The sequence below is a fragment of the Opisthocomus hoazin genome, chromosome Z, assembly GCF_030867145.1.
Source record: "Opisthocomus hoazin isolate bOpiHoa1 chromosome Z, bOpiHoa1.hap1, whole genome shotgun sequence".
Taxonomy (NCBI): Eukaryota; Metazoa; Chordata; class Aves; order Opisthocomiformes; family Opisthocomidae; genus Opisthocomus; species Opisthocomus hoazin.
In genome coordinates, this window is record NC_134454.1 from 44,696,528 (window position 1) to 44,714,077 (window position 17,550).

At 47.6% G+C, this 17,550-nt stretch overlaps 1 protein-coding gene across 10 annotated transcripts in view; it reads left to right on the forward strand.

The window, feature by feature from the left end:
* Nucleotides 1–1,921: 1,921 nt before the first annotated feature.
* Nucleotides 1,922–17,550, forward strand: part of SEMA4D (semaphorin 4D) — a 97,583-nt gene continuing 81,954 nt past the window's right edge. For 8 of the 10 annotated variants that reach the window (XR_012761940.1, XM_075411512.1, XM_075411515.1 and 5 more), the window contains exon 1: nt 2,062–2,137. The gene's annotated coding sequence lies outside the window, so the exon portion shown is untranslated. Of the gene's footprint in view, nt 1,971–2,061; nt 2,138–2,344; nt 2,434–17,550 lie in introns of those variants that run through there. The other 2 variants (XM_075411510.1, XM_075411509.1) reach the window with 2 other exon arrangements.

Below are 17,550 nucleotides of genomic sequence, written 5' to 3' on the forward strand. Positions count from 1 at the left end.
AGTTCCTTTGTGCCCCTCTGGGTTTTTGGAAGCTTGTGCAGACCACAGGCTCCCTGGGCAAACCTGACAAAACCCCTGTGATTTTCCTGCTCTATGCTAAGAACTGTCCCAGCCTAGAATTCATACAATGCAAAAGCCATTAAGGAAGCACCTTTGTTTCTTCCCTTGGAATATCATTTTGTAGCTGTATCCCTCAGCAGATGCTTAAAGTCTTGTCTACGCTAGGAAGGATTTGCTGGTATATTAATACCAGCAGCCAGCCCCAGAGGAGATGCAGCTTATTCTTCTGCTGGTATAAATTACAGCAATTCTCCAAATAAAACACAGCTGAGGTTGTTTTATGCTGCTACTGTATTTGCACTAGGGATTTTCTGGCGTGGGTTCAGCATTTGATCCTTTTTTACGCTCCTGGCAGGCGCAGGTAAATCGTCAGTAAATCAGCAGTGGTTCTCCCCCTTCCCGGCAGACCCTCCTGGTCCCCGTCGCTGCCGGGAGTGACCACTTCACGGTCACATCAAGATCTGATTTTTCGACGCTGCGTGACCCTGTTTGATGTTACCAGCGTGAGGGATGCCGGTGGCCCAGCATTAAGCCGGCCTCGGTTACATCACCGTTTTGAAAATGCGATGAGGTGAAGTGGATTTCCCAGTGTTCTCCACACAACAACGAACTGTTCACTGGCTCTGCTAGTGTCCTCCTTCAAACCCCACGGTTTCACACACCCCGAAATATCAAGGCGGCCAGGTCTTGCTTTGCGTGTAGACTTCATTCACCCAAGGTTATCATCGTGACTCTGTGAGAGGCTCCATTTCCTCAACGATTTCATTTTGACGGTTATTTCTCAGCTATAGCTAACGTGAATGACAGGTATTAGAAATCGACTGTGGTGTTATTGTAACTCCACGTGCATATTGTGCAGTGCTGGAATTAGCAGGCCTGCCAGCAAAGTAAATGCCGGCATCCCATGGACGTAATACTTTGTTCAGTCTTGCTCAAATGACTCCTGATAACCGAGCTATGGCAACGAAATGACTTTGGATATCACCTGTTCCACAGCAATAAAAAAACCCCTCAGTCATCCATGTGTCGGCTTATGTCATTCATCAGCACAGTCGCGCCAGGCAGGCACAGACATGACAATGATCAATAACTCATCTGTGACTCAGCAGAGGCATCCTGAGTGAGATCTGTGCAGTCGCTGACCTGTTTTCTTTTTTATGCCAGGCTGCTCCTCCTTTCCTACTCCCAAGCAGTCGCTGATGCGGGCCTACGCCTTAAGGTACAGCGATTCCAGTAACGATTGCTTTTAGTATAAATCATTCACACTTCCGCGGTGCTGAGAGGCTGCATCCTGGATGTGATTTGTGCTGCGATCTGCAGCAAGAGGATCCGTCCTGCCTGAGATGGGACGGAGCAGGGGCAGGAGCAGGGGCAGGAGCAGGGGCAGCGGCTGGGGCAGGGCAATGGGAGTAGGACAAGCTGCGCTAGATGCGAGGCGGCTGTTGCACGGCCTGATTACTCCTGGCAGCAGCGCCTCGGCACCCTCCCAAGCCAGGCAGCCCCAAACCGTCGAGGGGGATCCGGTCTGCTGGCATCGGCTCCCTGCCCCTCCGGCCGGGCCCCGCAGGGATCCAGCCGCTCACTGGGGACGCGCTCGGCTGAGGGGGGCAATTAAGAAGCGTCCATCTTACAGAGGGCGCGGCCGAACCCCCCGGGGCGAGGTCACCCGACCCGTCCCCCCGGGCCCGTCTCCCCGACTGCAGCCCCGCTCCCGGGAAGCTCCGCAGCCCTACCCGCCGCCATGCTGCGGGGCAACCCAAACTTGTTACGCACGGGCACCAACTCCTCCTTCTCCTCCTCCTCCTCCCGCCCCCGCCGGGAGGAGGGGGCTGCGCCGGCCCGGCCTGCCGCGGGGACGGCGCCGAGGCGGGCGGGGGACGGGGCGAGGGCGCGCCGGCGGGGCCGCGCAGGTAGGAGCGCCCGGCGGGGCGGGCTGCGGGCCGCCCGGGGCCGGGGAGGCGGCGGCGGCGGGGGGAGGAGGAGGAGGAGGAGGGGGAGGAGGAGGAGGAGGCGGGGGCAGAGCGGCCGCCGCTGGGGCGAGCGCCTGGCCGTGCTGGCCGAGCCTGCTCCCGCCGAGGTGGGTGCAGGGGCTGCCGGGGCGGTGGGTCTCGGGTCCGCACGGCGGCGGGGGGCTGGGCGGGCGGTGCGGGCACACCGCCGGGGCCGAGGGCCGAGCCCGCCGTGCCGGCTGCGGGGAGGGGGCGCGGGCGGCGGCGGCCCCAGCGGCGGGGCGAGGAGGAGGAGCCTGCCGCGGCGGGTGAGCGGGGGCCGCCGGGCTTATAAACCGGCTTTTTTCCCCCGCCGCTGCCCCGCCACCCCCTTCTCCAGCCCCGCTGGCTCCGGTGGCGGCTCCGCCCGCCGCGACTCCCGCAGGTGCGTCCCAGGCGGCGGCGGGCAGGGCCGGGCCGGGCCGGGCCTGGCGGCACCTGCCGGGGTGTGGGGGGGCCGAGGGGGGGGCCCGGTGGTTTCCGGGCGGGCAGCGGTGCCCCCGGGCACCGCGGTGGCGGCCCCGCACCCCGCGAGCAGCCGGGCGCGGTGCGGGTGTTGCGGGGAGCCGTGCCGTGCCGTGCCGGCTGGCGTTACCCGCCGCGCTGGGTTTCGGCTGTCGGGGAGGTCTGGAACGGGAGGGGAACGGGAGCCTGCGCCCGGCCCGGTGTCTGCGGGGTGAAGGGCCGTGTCGTGCCTGCGCTGGGGTTCCGCGCTGAGGCATCTCCCTGCCTGCATCACCGCGTGCCTCCTCTTGCGGGGAGATGGTTCGGCCGAAAAGGGTGAGGAGTCGCCGCCGGGTCTGTGACCCCCGAGCGCGTCCAGTACGCTCTGGAAAACAGTGCGGTAGTAAAGCCTCTTTTTTTTCTTCTTTTTTTTAATTAAAATTCCGGTAGTAATTAGCTGTAGGCTGCTTGACCGCTTCATGACCATCAGGCTCAGAAATAGCTGCTGATCTCACGCTCCCTTCCGGACACCCCTGCGGAGGTTTGGTTGGAGAACTGTTTCACCCCTTCTGTTACGAGGACGAGCGGGAGCTGGGGCGGTCGTGGCGGGGCACCCGGAGCAAGCCCCGCCGCCGGCGCGGGTGACGTGCGCCGGGCTGGGAGTACGGCTCGCAAACCGGGCTGGACCGGGAGGGAGAACCGAGCGGCTGGTGCGGGGCGAAGCGGTGTTCGTGCCGCGTCGCCTGGGAAGGGAGCGGGTACGGTGAGGCGGCTGCGGACGGGCGCCGTCGGGTGGTCCTTGCAGGTGGCAGAGGTGAGGTCCGGGCGGCTTTTTTTTCCTCTGAAGACAAACGAGTGGCGAGGGGATGGGTTTCTACATGCGTGTTCAGCAAGGGGGGAGGGGGCGGAAAGAAGGCTTCGCAGATACAGAGCTGGGTTGACAAGTGAAGTCTGTCTCTACTGGGATTTCTTGGCCTAGAGAGGAAATAATTCACACACCCCTTTTCCCCTCAAGCAATTACTGTATGTACACTTTGTGGTGGTCAGGGATCGCTACAGAGTCTGCTGGCAACAGCAGCTTGCATTCATACCTGCCAAAATGGGTCTATAGCTGGGGGGGTTTCTTGGTGGTTTTTTTGTTGTTTTTTTTTAAAGAAACAAAAAGCATTGTAGCTGATGGGGAGGGTGGTAGCTCCTTCCACAGTGAATGAAGCTTTTGATCTGGGTGGATTTATTTCAAATCTGCGAGACTGGTTCATAGATTTTTCTGGACACTGTAAGTACAGGTGTGCCCAGAGACTTCGTTTAGTGTGCTGCGTGGCCCTCTCTTTGCTGGTGTTACGGTTCGGTCCCCTCTCCTCCCCCAGTATAAACAGCTATTACATTAAACACTTGATAACCTTTGGTTAACCTGCTCGCATGGGTACAGCTGTGCCCTGCCAGCACCGTTCGACTTTATACCGCTCGGAGGCCCTGCAGGAAGGAGAGACGGTGTGGCTGCCCTGCCGCGTCCCTCGCTGGCCGGCCCCCGGAGCAGCCAAGCTCCAGAGGTCCTGGCATCACCAGCTCCTTGCCGGGTAGGAGCCGGAGGCTTCTCCGGAGGATCCGTGGTCTGCCCAGGGCCGCCTGGACGGAGCTGGAGGCTGCCCTCTGCTCGTGCTGCTGCACGCTCGCTCACAGCTGTCTTAGGAGTGCATGCTTAGATGGGCGTTTTGGCTTTAGAACACCTTGTCGTAGATGTTTTCTTGCAGTGGAGTAAGCGGAGGTCTCTTTCAGTCATGCCAAAGTCGGTTCTTGATCTGGGCTGCCAGTGCTAGACCTAGTCCTTGCGTGTGCTGCCTCGTTTGCCAAAGGTGTTGGATAAATTTGTAGGTGGTTGTGCCTTACTCTGATTCTAAGGATGGCTTTCCAAAGCAGGACTCTTATTTAAATCAGTGGAAATAGCTATGGTAGAAATGCTCCCAATATTTTATGTTACCTCTGAACTCCTCAAATGTTTTTAGTTCTTGTTTTTGCTGGGAGAAATGGAATCTGAAACCACGTTTGTTGCAGTAGGGATTTTGCAGACCATAAGAAAATAAAGTATTTCCCCTGAATGTTCAGGGGTGTGGTTATTTACCCCGGTTTTTGCTGTGCGAAGGTAACTTGAAATGAGTAGTGGCAAGGAAGGAGAGATGTAATTGCCAGGGTTGACTAACATTTCTTGTAATCCTTTGGTGCTTCCAGGTGTTGGATCTCGTAAATATTCATATTATTCTTTGATTTAAATGAGTTGGAAAGTAGTTTCTGAAGGTGCATGACTCTGAAAGTGTTATTCATGGATGGACGCTGATCTACTATGCCTCCCACTAAACTGAGGTTTAATTACTTGTGGATATGACTGAGAAAACTTTTCACAGTGTTTTTCTCTTAGAAAAATGCAGTAGAAAACAGTAATATATTCCAGGTAGCATGTGACAGTAAGGATGGAGACATAAAGGTGACAACAAAAGAAGCAAAGCAGGTCATAATCTTCCCTGACGTATCCTTTAAAGATTACTTTTTTTAGACTGGTATATGAGTTACTGTGTTGGAAGTTTAAGATGAGAATTTAGGTTTTCATAACTGTGGTGATATTAAACAGTTTTAGGATGTGCTTTGTTGTGCCTAATACTCAACTGCTGTGTGCCATGTTTAGCTGCCCGAAGAAAGGTGTGCGCAGCTGGGAGGTTGTGTAATAAACAAGGAGCTGGTGAGTGCTTTTGGCTGTGTCGTTTGATTTTTCTTTCCCTGAAGCTTTCCCCCTCCTCCCGTCTAACTGGTAATTTCTCTGACAATAAAGTAGACTTTTGTAAGGCCGCCTTCATCTGGCTTTGCATAGTCCTGTGCTGGAGTGTCTGGGCAGACGGGTGGCAGTGTATCGAAAAGAATGAGGAAGGTCCCTCTTATTTTACTGGGGTCTTGAGTTTTGGGAAGGTGAAGTGTGCTTTTCAGTGTAGCACGCGACTGGGTGTGTACCCGGAGGAGCTGCAGAATGCCAAAGGGATGCTGCTGCTGCAGGTGCCGCTGGGAGAGTTATCTCACCTGCACGTTGGCATAGCTGTACCGGCTGGGTGGAAGCTGTCTTAGCTGTTTTCCTTCTGAATACGAGGGTTTTGTCTTTGTTTCTCGGGTGAGTTAACGAAAGAAAAGAAAATGTCTTTTCCCCCAACTGTTCAGTTCCAAAGCAAAAAGCGGTGCCTCGTATTTCAGGCTAATGGGTGCTGTCATCTTGGATGGGGAAGTGACAGGTCTTGCTGCCCAGAACCGGATTAACGAGGTCTTGCATTTAATTGTGTTCTGGCTAAAAGGCTTTTATGTTCTGTCTTTAAACCTGTGAAGTTCCAGGAACACAAAGGGCTGCTCACCTTTCTGGCAGTACTGCTGCAGCCTCCTTTCGCTGCGAGGGAGGCTAATGCCTGTAGTAAGGAGGGTGTCGTGCTCAGCTTCTGCTAACCTAGGGTGTCCCCTCCTGCTCCCTGCCGCGCCAGTGACTTTCTGAGTATGTGAACAAGTTTCTGAAAATGGTACGAGTCAATAAGGAACAACTTATTTTTGGTAGTGTTAGGGCCTTTTTTTTTTGTGATGGGGCGGGGGGGGAGGGGAACGCTTTTTTCAATGAGGAGACATGCATGTTGTTTGTAGTACTGCGACTCTGAGATTTTTGACAAGTAGGTGTTTTAAAGCACCAGACAGCATCCTTTACTTGAAGAGTATGTTCTGACAGTGCCTGAGGGGGAAAGAAAACAGATGGCAAATTAATAAAAACTTCTACTGTGGATGTGAGTGGAGAAGTAGCTTTTCTAAGGACAACAAACAAAGTTAATTGAAGCCTATGTATTAAATTTAGAACAAGCTTGTTGGTAACTTATGAATAATACCCATTTTCCTGTCTTTCCCTCCTCTTCTGCTTGCTTCTTTTTCTCCCTGTTCATGTACAGCAGCGAACTCGTAATCCACCAGGCATTTTCTGCATTGATCCTCTTAAAAAATTAGTATTAGCCTATATAGGAGGCAGGCCGAAGAGGGTTGAACACCGTGCTGCAAAACTAGTCCCCATTGGCCTCGTTGCAAGGAGAGGCAGGTTGCCCCTCTCTGAAGTGTGCTGCTGGTGCCATGGCGCAGAGGGGAGCGCGGGCGGCGGTGGGCTGCGAGGAGCTGGGTGCACGTGTTCCCGTGCAGGGCCGCGGACGCGGAGGTGATGGAGCGCTGGTGGGAGAGTGACCGGGAAAGGCATGGAATTAGCGGACTGGGAAATCCTGGCGTGCTTAGTGCCTCTGATTACGCGGCTGAGCTGGGAGGCAGAGGAGGGCATGCGAAGCGGGGGAAGGCTTTATGGAGACAAGAATTTCTGCTGGGAGAGCGGGCGGGAGAGTGGAAACTTCTGCAGACGTTGTTAGCTCTTGGCTGGTGTGCGACGGAGAGACCAGCTGGCGTCTGGAAGCCAGAGTGGGTCTGACACGGTGCAGCGAGGTGAGATGGGGTCGGGGGGCTGGTGTTCCCCTCTGCCTGAATACAGCCTGCCAGGTCCGGGCGGATTTGCATGCATCACAAGGGGCAGAGCGGGGGGAAAAGGGGGAGAAATGCATGAAACGTGATTGTAGTTCTTGCTTTGTTCAGGAGTAGTTTTCAAGGGCAGGCTTTAACTGTGTTTCTGTGAGTTTTTCCTCCTTCCCCCAATATAAAGCTGGCATTCTTCTTGCCCCAGATGATTGTTTTTTATATGTATATGCTCAGCTGTGCTTGATTTTTTTTTTTTTTAAATAAACAAATGGTGCTCTATGAACTTTGTCATTGTAGATACAAAGAGAAGCATAGAGAAGTGGAGGCTATTTTTTTAAAGAATGTCTTTGTTCTCATTTCTACTGAAAGAGATAACGTGTTACGGTTGTTTGTTACTGGAAGCACAATGCAAGATGTGGGGAAGGGACCTGGAGACGTGACAGTTCTTGGATTTGTATTTGAGTTCTCTCCCAGTGTATATTTGATGCATTCTGGGGGGAACAGAGTTTTAAAGTGCGGTATTAATTTATGTCTTAAATCAGGTCACTGAGCCTGTGCTTGGCTTTGCTTAGGTTCGTTGCAGTTAAACTTCCGAGTCTGAAATACTTCAGAAGGAGCTAGTTGTCTCTTACACTGTTTAGCATAAAATAGGCTCATCGGAGTTTCTGCGAGGACACACTGAATTTGGTAATTTATCTCTGTCAAATGCATTATTGTACCTTCCTAGTTTGCAAGTCGTCTGTTGTGACAGTAGGAACGAATAAACTGGCTATGCTGTGTAGTGTTTGGGATTGTCGTATGCGAGTGGGTGACACCGGTTTGTTCTCCGGAGTTATGGTAACTTGTAAGAATGTGTATCAGTAGGGTATCTTACAGATGCCTGTTCAGTGAAACCAGGTGAGATGCCATTCGCTCACCCAAGGGTGTAGGGAAGAGAGTTTGTGGAAAGAGACTGTACCGTTCATCAGACCAACCGGTGTAATGGGAACAGTGATGGAATATAGACAGGCTTTTGGACAATCAATCTTTTCTCAACCTAATCTAATAAAATATTTATTACCCTTCTCTGTAAGCCCCATCTTGGATGTTCTTGGTGAAGTCTGTAACTCTTGCCAAACATTGTAATGTGGGCCGTGAGATACTTCTGTGTATATACTTGTACTTAGTGTGAGTATGGCAAGAATTGTCTGCAAAGCACTTGAACTTCTGTGTGCAGAACACTCATCTGGTTTTATGATCAGGACCCTGACCTTGCTAGAAGGTTTGTGTGGGTGGAGCATAGCTGAGGTTGGGGATACGCTTGCAGAGGTTTACCTGTAGGACAGGGACCCTGCGGAACTGTACTGCCCTGACCTCTCAAAAAAAAAGAAAAAAAAACAAAAAACAAAAAAAACCCCGAACAAACAAACAAAATTGCAGTAGTAACACGGCAGTGATGCTTTAGTTTGTTGTTTTGCATATAGAGGTCTGGTGGAGCAACGTTGTGCTCAAAGCTTTTTTTCTCTCCCGCCTCTCTGTTGTTTCTTTTATCAGAAAGTGTGTAAAACGGCCAGAAGAGAGAAACAACGCATTGCTCTTTCCACTCAGCAATTGCATAATTGCAAAGGATTTGCTAGAGACACGTATGTCTGCACACACAAATCTGCTTCTGTATGTGGCTGTAGATGTACCCTACCTGAAGGGTCCATTTGTCAGAAAATTAGTTGTCCATCAGAACTGTAGGTGTAAAGAAAAGAAGTAACTTCGGTAGAACTAATATGCCCCCTCCCTCCCGCTCCAAGAACCCAAAACAAACAAACAAACAAAAAACGTGCAGAGCCGCTAAAAAGCATCTGTCTTTTGCCAAAGAGTAAGGATTTTTTTTTCCTGTTAAGATCTAGTCTTACTTAGATGAGAGAATGGCTGCCTTTTTCTTCTTGAAATGACTGGGATAGTTAAAAAGCTGCAGTTACATGTTTTTATGCTTGGCTCTATTGAAGTTTACTATTCAGTTGAATCTGACTAGGTTTTTACTCGCTGTCAGTGAAATTGATAAGCTGCCTTGAAAGGTCATCCTGATTATCTGTTAGGTAAGTGAGACATATAATGGCCTTTTCATTTAACTTCTTTTGCACAGGAATTAGTGGTGAGGGATTATATGATAAATATGTAAGACAGACCTTTTCATAGGCTTAAGAGCTTTCCTCTCTGCAATTCCATCTCCTCAAAGAATTAAAAAAAAAACCAAAAAACAAAAATGACCCATATGTATACATTCACAGCGTATTAATTGTTTAAAATATTTGGCTAGCTGTTTTCAGTGAGGGTGGGTACTACTGAAATAGTTTTTTCTTCAAATATGCAAATAATCAACGCAATTCTAAATGTATCTTGAATCTCTTATGTGTTGAAGGGGTTTATTATTGCAGTGGCAGAGGGTGTGTGACATAAATCTCTGTTCATACAAACACATATGGCTGAGTAAATTAAATTAGTGGATTTGTATTTGCTCACACAATTAAGATGCTGATAAGGAGACGTTCTCGGTTGAATTTGCCTCTTTGGAACGGATTTTTTTTTTTTTTTTTAAAAAAAAAAGGATCTGCTTGCATCTGCCCTGAAATGGGCCTCCTATGTGCATAAATTGATTGTGCATCAAATGGTACATGCTGATACTGAGGAATTCCACTGAGATTTCTAAGAACTTCTTTTTCCAGCTTTAGTACTGACAGCCACCAGGGGAAAAAGTAACCATTATTCAGAGCCTGTCTTCTGTTCTCTAATTTAATTGTTGGCTTTTATGTGAGTTCAGTTCCTGTCGCTGCATGCCTGCCTCTGTTTTTCTTCATAGCTATGCCTTCATCTTCTGCAATAGGATGCAGATTTATTGTATGTCAATTGCTTTTCAAAAATAAATTTCTCAACAGATGATGAAATGATGCTTTTGATCAGGTGGAGCATCTGATGGCCTTTGCACTCTCTGGCTCCTGCCTAGTGCTTGCCGAGAGGCCTGTGTGCGTTAGAGATCAGTTTGCCACTGTACGAAGGATGGTGCCGAAATAGGTCTGGGAGCGTGTCCCGAGGAAGGGGCGAGTGCAACAGAAAATCCATTGAGCAGGAGTGGTTGATGTCTGTCTGTGGAAGGTGAATGGAATCAGCTGTGCTAATTTCTATGCAATAAATGGGCTTTGGGAGTCAAAGGTGTTAATGTGACCCTGTCATTACACGGCACTTGGTGGCGAAGGGAGCTTTGAGGTTCCCACAGAGAGATCTTGCCCTGTGTATTGCCATGGCAACCGCCATCACTTACACATTTATAACCTTTTATTAAAGATACAAAAAGAAGGGGGAAACCTTTTAAACGTTACAAATGTAAAGCTTTAACTAGATCTTTCATTTTAACAGTATCCCTTATTTACATTCCTTGGAGTGTGGAGGTTTTATAAGGAATGCAGCTGTCCCTTCCCCATTTGGTAGGCTTCAAGATGACGTTTCGGGGTGAATGTGATGTTCTGGAGATAGCTATCTGACTTTGATCATAGCTGCACTGACATCACTCTGCCAATTTAACTGCTATTTATTTACATTAGTGTATTTTGCACCAAAATTATACTTGAAATCTATAATGCAGGAAGATTTGTGTCTCTGATAAAAGGGTTTGGGGGCAAAAAACTAACTCTCTGTGGAATAAAACTTACTTTTAAAGAGGAGGAACAGGAGACACACCCTAAATTATAGTCTCTTGAGCAGTATAGTGGCTGATACACAGAAGCCTGATGCTAGTGGGGAGAGCAAGCTGTTCCTGCAGAAACTGAGGCTAGCTGTGGGCTCGCAGACTCTGGGGAAGAGCACGTGTGTGCTTGGTGCATCTTCCTGTCTCTCCCTCCTCTACCCCGCCTGCATGTTCTTGAAAAGTATTTTACTTCACGCTGTGGTGGCCAGGCAGCACTGCTGTGAAAGAAATGCTTGCTGTTCAGGTCAGGTATTATCACGTCTGATGCTCAGGTGCAGCATGTTGTGCTTTCAGGGAGTTTCTCACTGCTGGAAAACAGTGGAATTTTGGGAGCAAGCTGACTAATCTTCTGTTTTTCTGGGCTTCTTTAACCCTGCTGTTTTTGTTTGTTTGTTTGCCACCTGCCACTGGTTTTGAACCATCCTTGGGGAGATGAACGAAATACCGAATTTGCTAGTGGATTTCAGGGTTACACTACCAAAAGTTGCACTGTAATGTCAGGACTAGCACGGTAGGTGCTCTGAAGAGGGATGAAATGAAGCTGTATATTTTCTGTGCCTTTGCTTTGGGCAGCTGAAACTTGCTTTTGCTTTGGACTGATCAATGCTGGCTGTAGGTAAGGGCAGAAGTGGCTGGCCATGACTCTCTCACTGAGAGGATATGACAGATGTAAAGAGTGGTTTTGCTCAGACTGCATGCATGCTGAATTTCTCCAGCATTTCACCATCGCTTCTTTTCTTTCAGAAGAAAGAGATGTATAGATACTGCTAAGCCTAATAGCCTAATAGCTGGTGATTGGTAGTTTAAATGGACAGGGCTGGCTACGGTTGCCAGATCAGGGAGTTTTACTGCTACAGATGTATTGTTCCATCTGAATTTCTAAGGCTGAGCACACTGTATGGTTATTAGTAGTCTCATGTGCTGCTTCTGCTGGGACCATGAAGGACCCTTCGTGCTGCTGTTTTATAAAACCTTAACATTCCTTGAGAACGTTTTTACTGCTGAAAGACCTGGTTGGTTACTGTGGAAAGTTCGTGACGACTGTGCGAACGCGACTGGAAAGTTCATGATACTAGGATATTTATAAGGACGGTCCTCCATTGTAAAAGAGAAAGAAAAGAAAACTTGGAGTAAAAAATAAAAGGCATCATGAAATACTTTTTTTCATCCAGGCTAGCTATGGATATTGATGCTGTTATTAGTCCACGTAATTTTGGATTGGGTATGGTTTTCAGTAGCTGTTACGATATGAGTAAGTGCTTCTGGCTGCCCTGTGAAAGAAGAGAAATAACTGTTGCCTGCTTGGGATCTAAATATCTTATGAAAAGCAGCAGCATACAGGGGTCATCCTGATGTCAGGACTGTATGGCAAGTGATGTTTTTATGAATCGGAAAGGTGGGGTTTGGTATGAATCAGTCTTTATTTCTTTTTTCGTAGTCAGAGGGTGGCATTGTTTTGGCAACTTTTGTTTTTAACCATAATTAAACAACCGCCTTTTAAGGCTGAAGCAACTATTGGATCAAGTTGCCTTACCACCTGAATACAAGACATTGTGTGAGTCCATCCAGTTACACCCATGAAGAGGGTGGTCTTTTGTCGTTTGATGGAAGAATGCTCTCAGTGAAGTCACAAAACTCCCTTTCTAAGGTGGTTTTGCTCCAGTGGTTACTCACTAGGGAAGAAAAGCCGAGAGGTTCTCGTCGGCTCCTGCGATGGGGCAGGAGGGCACTCGCGTACCTGTCGAACAGTGCACAGGGTGGGGTTGGTTCAGTGCTTGAGGAAAGAAAACCTTATTTGTTAGCTTGCTGCTGTGCCATTTACAATTTAGATTTTAACTACTATTTTAGGGTCCTGAAAACTTGTTTAGAAGCTTTGTGAGAGTTTATGTCCAGTTTCGTTGTGAGAGTATAACAACAATCAAGCTCCAGGTAAATAATACTGTTGGAAACTTCCTAGCCGGCAGATAGAGATGTGTAGAGGTGCGGAACTGAACTGTCAAAAATTAAGGAGCTTGAAAGCGGCGTAGACGTTTGAAGATGGGTACATGAAGTGCAGGACAGACCCTGCTGACGTGAACACGTACCTCCAGCCGGAGAGGAGCTGCAGCGGCTCCGAGCTCGTGCATTCAGACTGTGGCGTTTGGGGAGTCTTGGTGATCCGTTCACCCAGATCCTGAAGTCTGGATAAAGCTCAAGCTGGAATAGGTATGTACGCAGTAGATGGTATCGTAGCCTTTCTTCGGAATTTGCATGGTTTTATGTTGGCTTCTGAAAAATATCCTCATGGTTTCACTAAAAAGCGCAGCGTGGATTTTTGATGTACTGCTTTCATTACAGCCAGTATCACTGTGAAAAGGTTTGTTTAGATGTCCATGTAGGGTTGTGCTTGCTGCAGTGACTTCAGAAGTTCTTCAGATATGATCAAATGACTTAAGCAGTAGGCTTTTTTGAGACCCTTCCTGCGGTGTTGAAAATGCTTTGTGATTACCCGAGTTCAAGGTGTTCAAGCCTTGAGCTTTAAGACTTTATACACTTCAAAGTTGTAAATGTGGTATTAATACTGAGGTGCTGTATTTAGTTATCCAGGCAAGATGCTGTTACTTTTTTTTCTTTGCACGTCGCCACCTGTGGGTGTTTCTTTGCTTCACAGAGGAACCTTTGGTTAGGGTTAAAATTAATCACATATTGACAGTAAAACTGTAAGCATTTTGTAGACCGTACTATCTAATACTGGCATACATTAAGATTCTTGTGGGAAGCACAAAAAATTGAAGTTTTATTGCTGAGATACTGACAATAACGATGCCTATTGATTTCAGCATTCAAAGAGGAAAAATACAGAGTTTTGAGCCACTGTGTTTGTTTCAGCAAGTCATCTTTTGAAGGTGTATTGATGGAACCATTTGTACTGTTGTGAGCCAGAACAATGTCAGGTGGGTACTGCCTGTACTGGAACAAGCAACTTTATTGTTTCCTGAATCATCCTGAGTATGGGAATGTGAAGGCCAAAACTGTAATAAAACCGGATGATTATTGCTTTTCACTCAAAGAGAAAAGCTGTAGCTAATACTGAATTTGGTTTTAGTTCTTGATGTTTACTTTCCTTTACTTCAAAGCAGTTGATAAAAAAATAGTTGGTACTTTGCTTTTAAAGACAAGTATATACCATGGGACTTAGAATTCAGGATTCATTAAAATTAAAACCACTTCAGTCTAAATTTTAATATTAAACAGATTAGAAAAATGTTTTAATCTAAAATTTAATATTAAACTGGTTAGAAAATGTTTTAATGTAAAATTTAATATCAAACCGCTTAGATATTTACATGGGTAGAGCAAAGTTAGTGTTTTAGTTGATTTTTAGTGACTAGTATATGTAGGTTATGTAAATCGGGTTGTATGAGTAGCGTTTCTAACACCCAGGACAAAGAAGAATTGTAAATAAAGTTTGCTTTTTGGCTGCCTGAAACTCCTAATGCTGTCATGTGCAACAAGTGTACACATAGCTGTCTGTTCTCTTTGCGAATGATACGCTGCAGATAGCCACACTGGCACGGATTTTCCAGACTCATCGTGCTGAACCAACAGTGGGACGCGTGCCAGAGGGTGAAGTGTGTCGAGTAAGAGGCAGGGCATGCGATATACCAGCACAGCACCAGCCATGGAATGGTTGTGTTTACAAATCATAACAGAGCCCCAGAAGAGTGTGTGCAACAGTGCTTCAGAACCTTGTGTTTGTATTGCTGCTTTCATTGCTTGGGTTTGTGGCAGAGGCAGGGAGTGGGAGGGTGAAAGCTGTTCACTTTCATGAAATGCACAGCACAATGCAGAATTTGATAGAGGCTCCGTCTGATTAGCCCAGCTGTCAGCCTGTGGGCTACTCATAGGGGTAAGGTGCTCCTGCTTGTTTTGGGGTTGGGCTATGTGGAAATTTGCCTGAAACAGGCGAGTGTCTGCTGCAGCGGTTGTGGAATGCTGCTGGACTTTGGCTGTAGCCCCCTGCTCCGCTTGCTGGCCGGAGGACAGAGCGATCTGCTCCAGAGCCTGAGGTCAGCTGCTGGGACTTCTAGGGCTCTGAGGGGCGTGTGGGACAGCCCAGCTCTGGAACTGGTGAAGGGCAAGAAGCCGTGACAGTAGTGAAGATCAACAGAGAAGCTTTATGCTTCTTGTCGTGGCCATCTGCAGGGCCAGAAGCATGTCTGCGAGCTGCAACGCGTGCTGTGGAACGGCTGTCTTTGTACATGGGAGTCGTGTGGACAGACGTGCATCATCCAGCAATACACTGATTAATCAAGGAAGTGGTCTGGTGTGAACAGGAAACTGTTACAAACGTGGGCTTTTCAGTAGCACTTCCCCCTCCCTGTCTCGGCTCTGTGTATGGAAATAATGCAGTTTATTTGCTGCTCCACTTGAGTGTTTCAGGCACTCAGCAAGACTTCACTTACCGTCAAGATTTCTCTGTCTACTTGCATCGGTGCTGTGTCGGTTCCACTTCTTGTGTTTCTTAACATGCCTGTGATCGTTTAAGGATATAAAGCACTTCTTATCTTGGCTCTCCCAAAGCAAGGATTGCTTTCTCCATTTACAAAACTCCTTGCTTTACTTTTAGTACCTAATTATACTTGTTTTTCAAAGTTAGTGTGAAGAGGTTTAAAGGTTTCTGCATGACTGTGATGTGGGATGGACCAAAGACAGTTTAGTCTTCTATAGCTGACGAAAATGTGAGCTTTTAAAAATGTTCAGGAAGCAGAGAAGAAAGCAAGCTGAGATTTAACTGAATCTTTCAGAGGTTGTGGAGGAGATTACGAAGCCTCCTGAAACTTTCATCCCAGCAATCAAATGCTGTCTAATACAACCAAATTAAATGGTTCCCTTTGCGTGGAGAGGAGGGACTTGAAGGCTGGGAAAAGACAGTGCTTGACACTTTCTCACTTAATGATTTCCATTTCCTGCAAAAACCTGAAGACGCTAGACTGGTATAATTGATGGTTTTACAGTACTGCCAGGGCTGTTGTTTTCCGGTGGCATTCGAGGGCCCCAAGCAGAGCTTTGGTGTGTCAGGAGTTTATGGTATAAACGCGCATGGGAGACACGGTGCATTCGTTGGGAAGTTCAGAGCGTAGTTTGACACGAGAAGAAAGAGAGATGCATGGCGGGGAGGAGAAGCAGGGTTTGGAAGACGGGTTTAAGGGTAGCTTGTGTGGTCCTGCTGCAACCGGTGACTGAGCTGTGCCTTTGGTTGTTGTATCCAGAAATAATTGCCTGTAAGTCTTGCTGCAGATGCAGATCCCAAATGCGTGGAGGAGAGAGAGGGGAGGGGTAGCTGTTAGTTTATTCAACAAGCTGCAAAATGAAATGGATGTGGGGCAGGGAATAGGAGAGTTGGCCATGGGTCTGAGCTGTGACTTGGTGTCAGACTTCATGAGCAGAGAACTAGCAAGGGGGCAGGGTTGGGAAGGATGGAAAACTGGATAAGAAGAAACAATTATGGGATTTAAGTGTCCTTACAGAAAAGATTATTTTGGTGGCTCTTTGAGGATGGTGAGGATCATGTTTAGATTTCTCAAGTAGGTGTGTGATGTGGGGAAGAGAAGGTGACTTTGTTTTGAAGAAACACACCTGTGCAATTTCCAGATGCTGACATTTTGTTCTGGAGTGAAACTACGGCCTGAGTTACTGATCAGCTGAAAGCTGAGATTTGTTTGTTCCGATTCACATGTTTTCTTCTTGGTCTACCAACTGCAAGTGTACTAGCAAAGCACATGAGCACTTTTTTTTTCCTCTTCATCTCTCCAACTTACTGGGAGAGATACTAGTTTTATTTTCTGAGGTATTTCTGCAGAGAGGTATACTCATCCTGTTTTGTGTATCTGGCATAATTTTACTGATACCCTTCCTCTGCCAGGGCATGAGAACTCGCGAGTCTACAGCCACTTGTTACCATGTTCACACTATGATAAAAGTTTAAAGATAACACAGTTGATTATTGCTTGTGTATATGTGTCTAGGTATACTAAAAGCATTGTGAATTCATTTCTGTAAATGGATTTTCCCTGAGGTTTGTGTGCAGGTTGTGCACTAATTGATGCTTGGCGATAGCTGTATCAATAAGCTAAGTCCAAACAGGCAGCTGGTGTAACAGTGTGAAGTGGGTTTTTGTAAGGCAGCCTGACTGGGATATGGCTCTCATTAGGGGAGAGCACCACCATGTTTTAAAGTCATTTTAGTTCTTGACATTGCAGTAGTGCCTTGTGGAGATAGTGGGGTTACTCCAGGGAGAAGGTGGAAGTGCCTCACATCACTCAGCTGTCCTCCTGCTGATTAAGGAGTGACACTGGCCGAGATGCCTTTCAGAGGCAGGCAATTATTTTCAGCCGGAGAGATGTTAACCAAGAACTGAAGCCTTAGGCAAGGAAAGGGTGAGGGGCGCACTCACAAAACACAGAAAGCTTTCACCATTTGCATGGTGAAGTGTTTAGTGCTTGCATCTGACCCTGCACAGAGCTGTGTTCTCTGTTTCATATTCTTATTTTTACACTTGCTTAAATGTAAAACAATTTAGTGCTAATTTGCATCCTGTTGTATAGTTAGCGAGACCAGCACAGATGCTTTTTATTCTTGCTACTCTTTTCAGATAGTATTGGGGTTTCTGTTTTGCTTTTGTTTTAATATTGATCCAAAATCTAGTTTTAAGCAGCAGAGGGATTTATATCCAGCAGGCTGCTGCCATGCAGTCGTCATTTCTGTGGCAGACTCATTACTAGATGACAAAATTCAGACCATTGTGTACTGCTCAAGGCAACCTTTTGCCATAGTCCTTGTAAG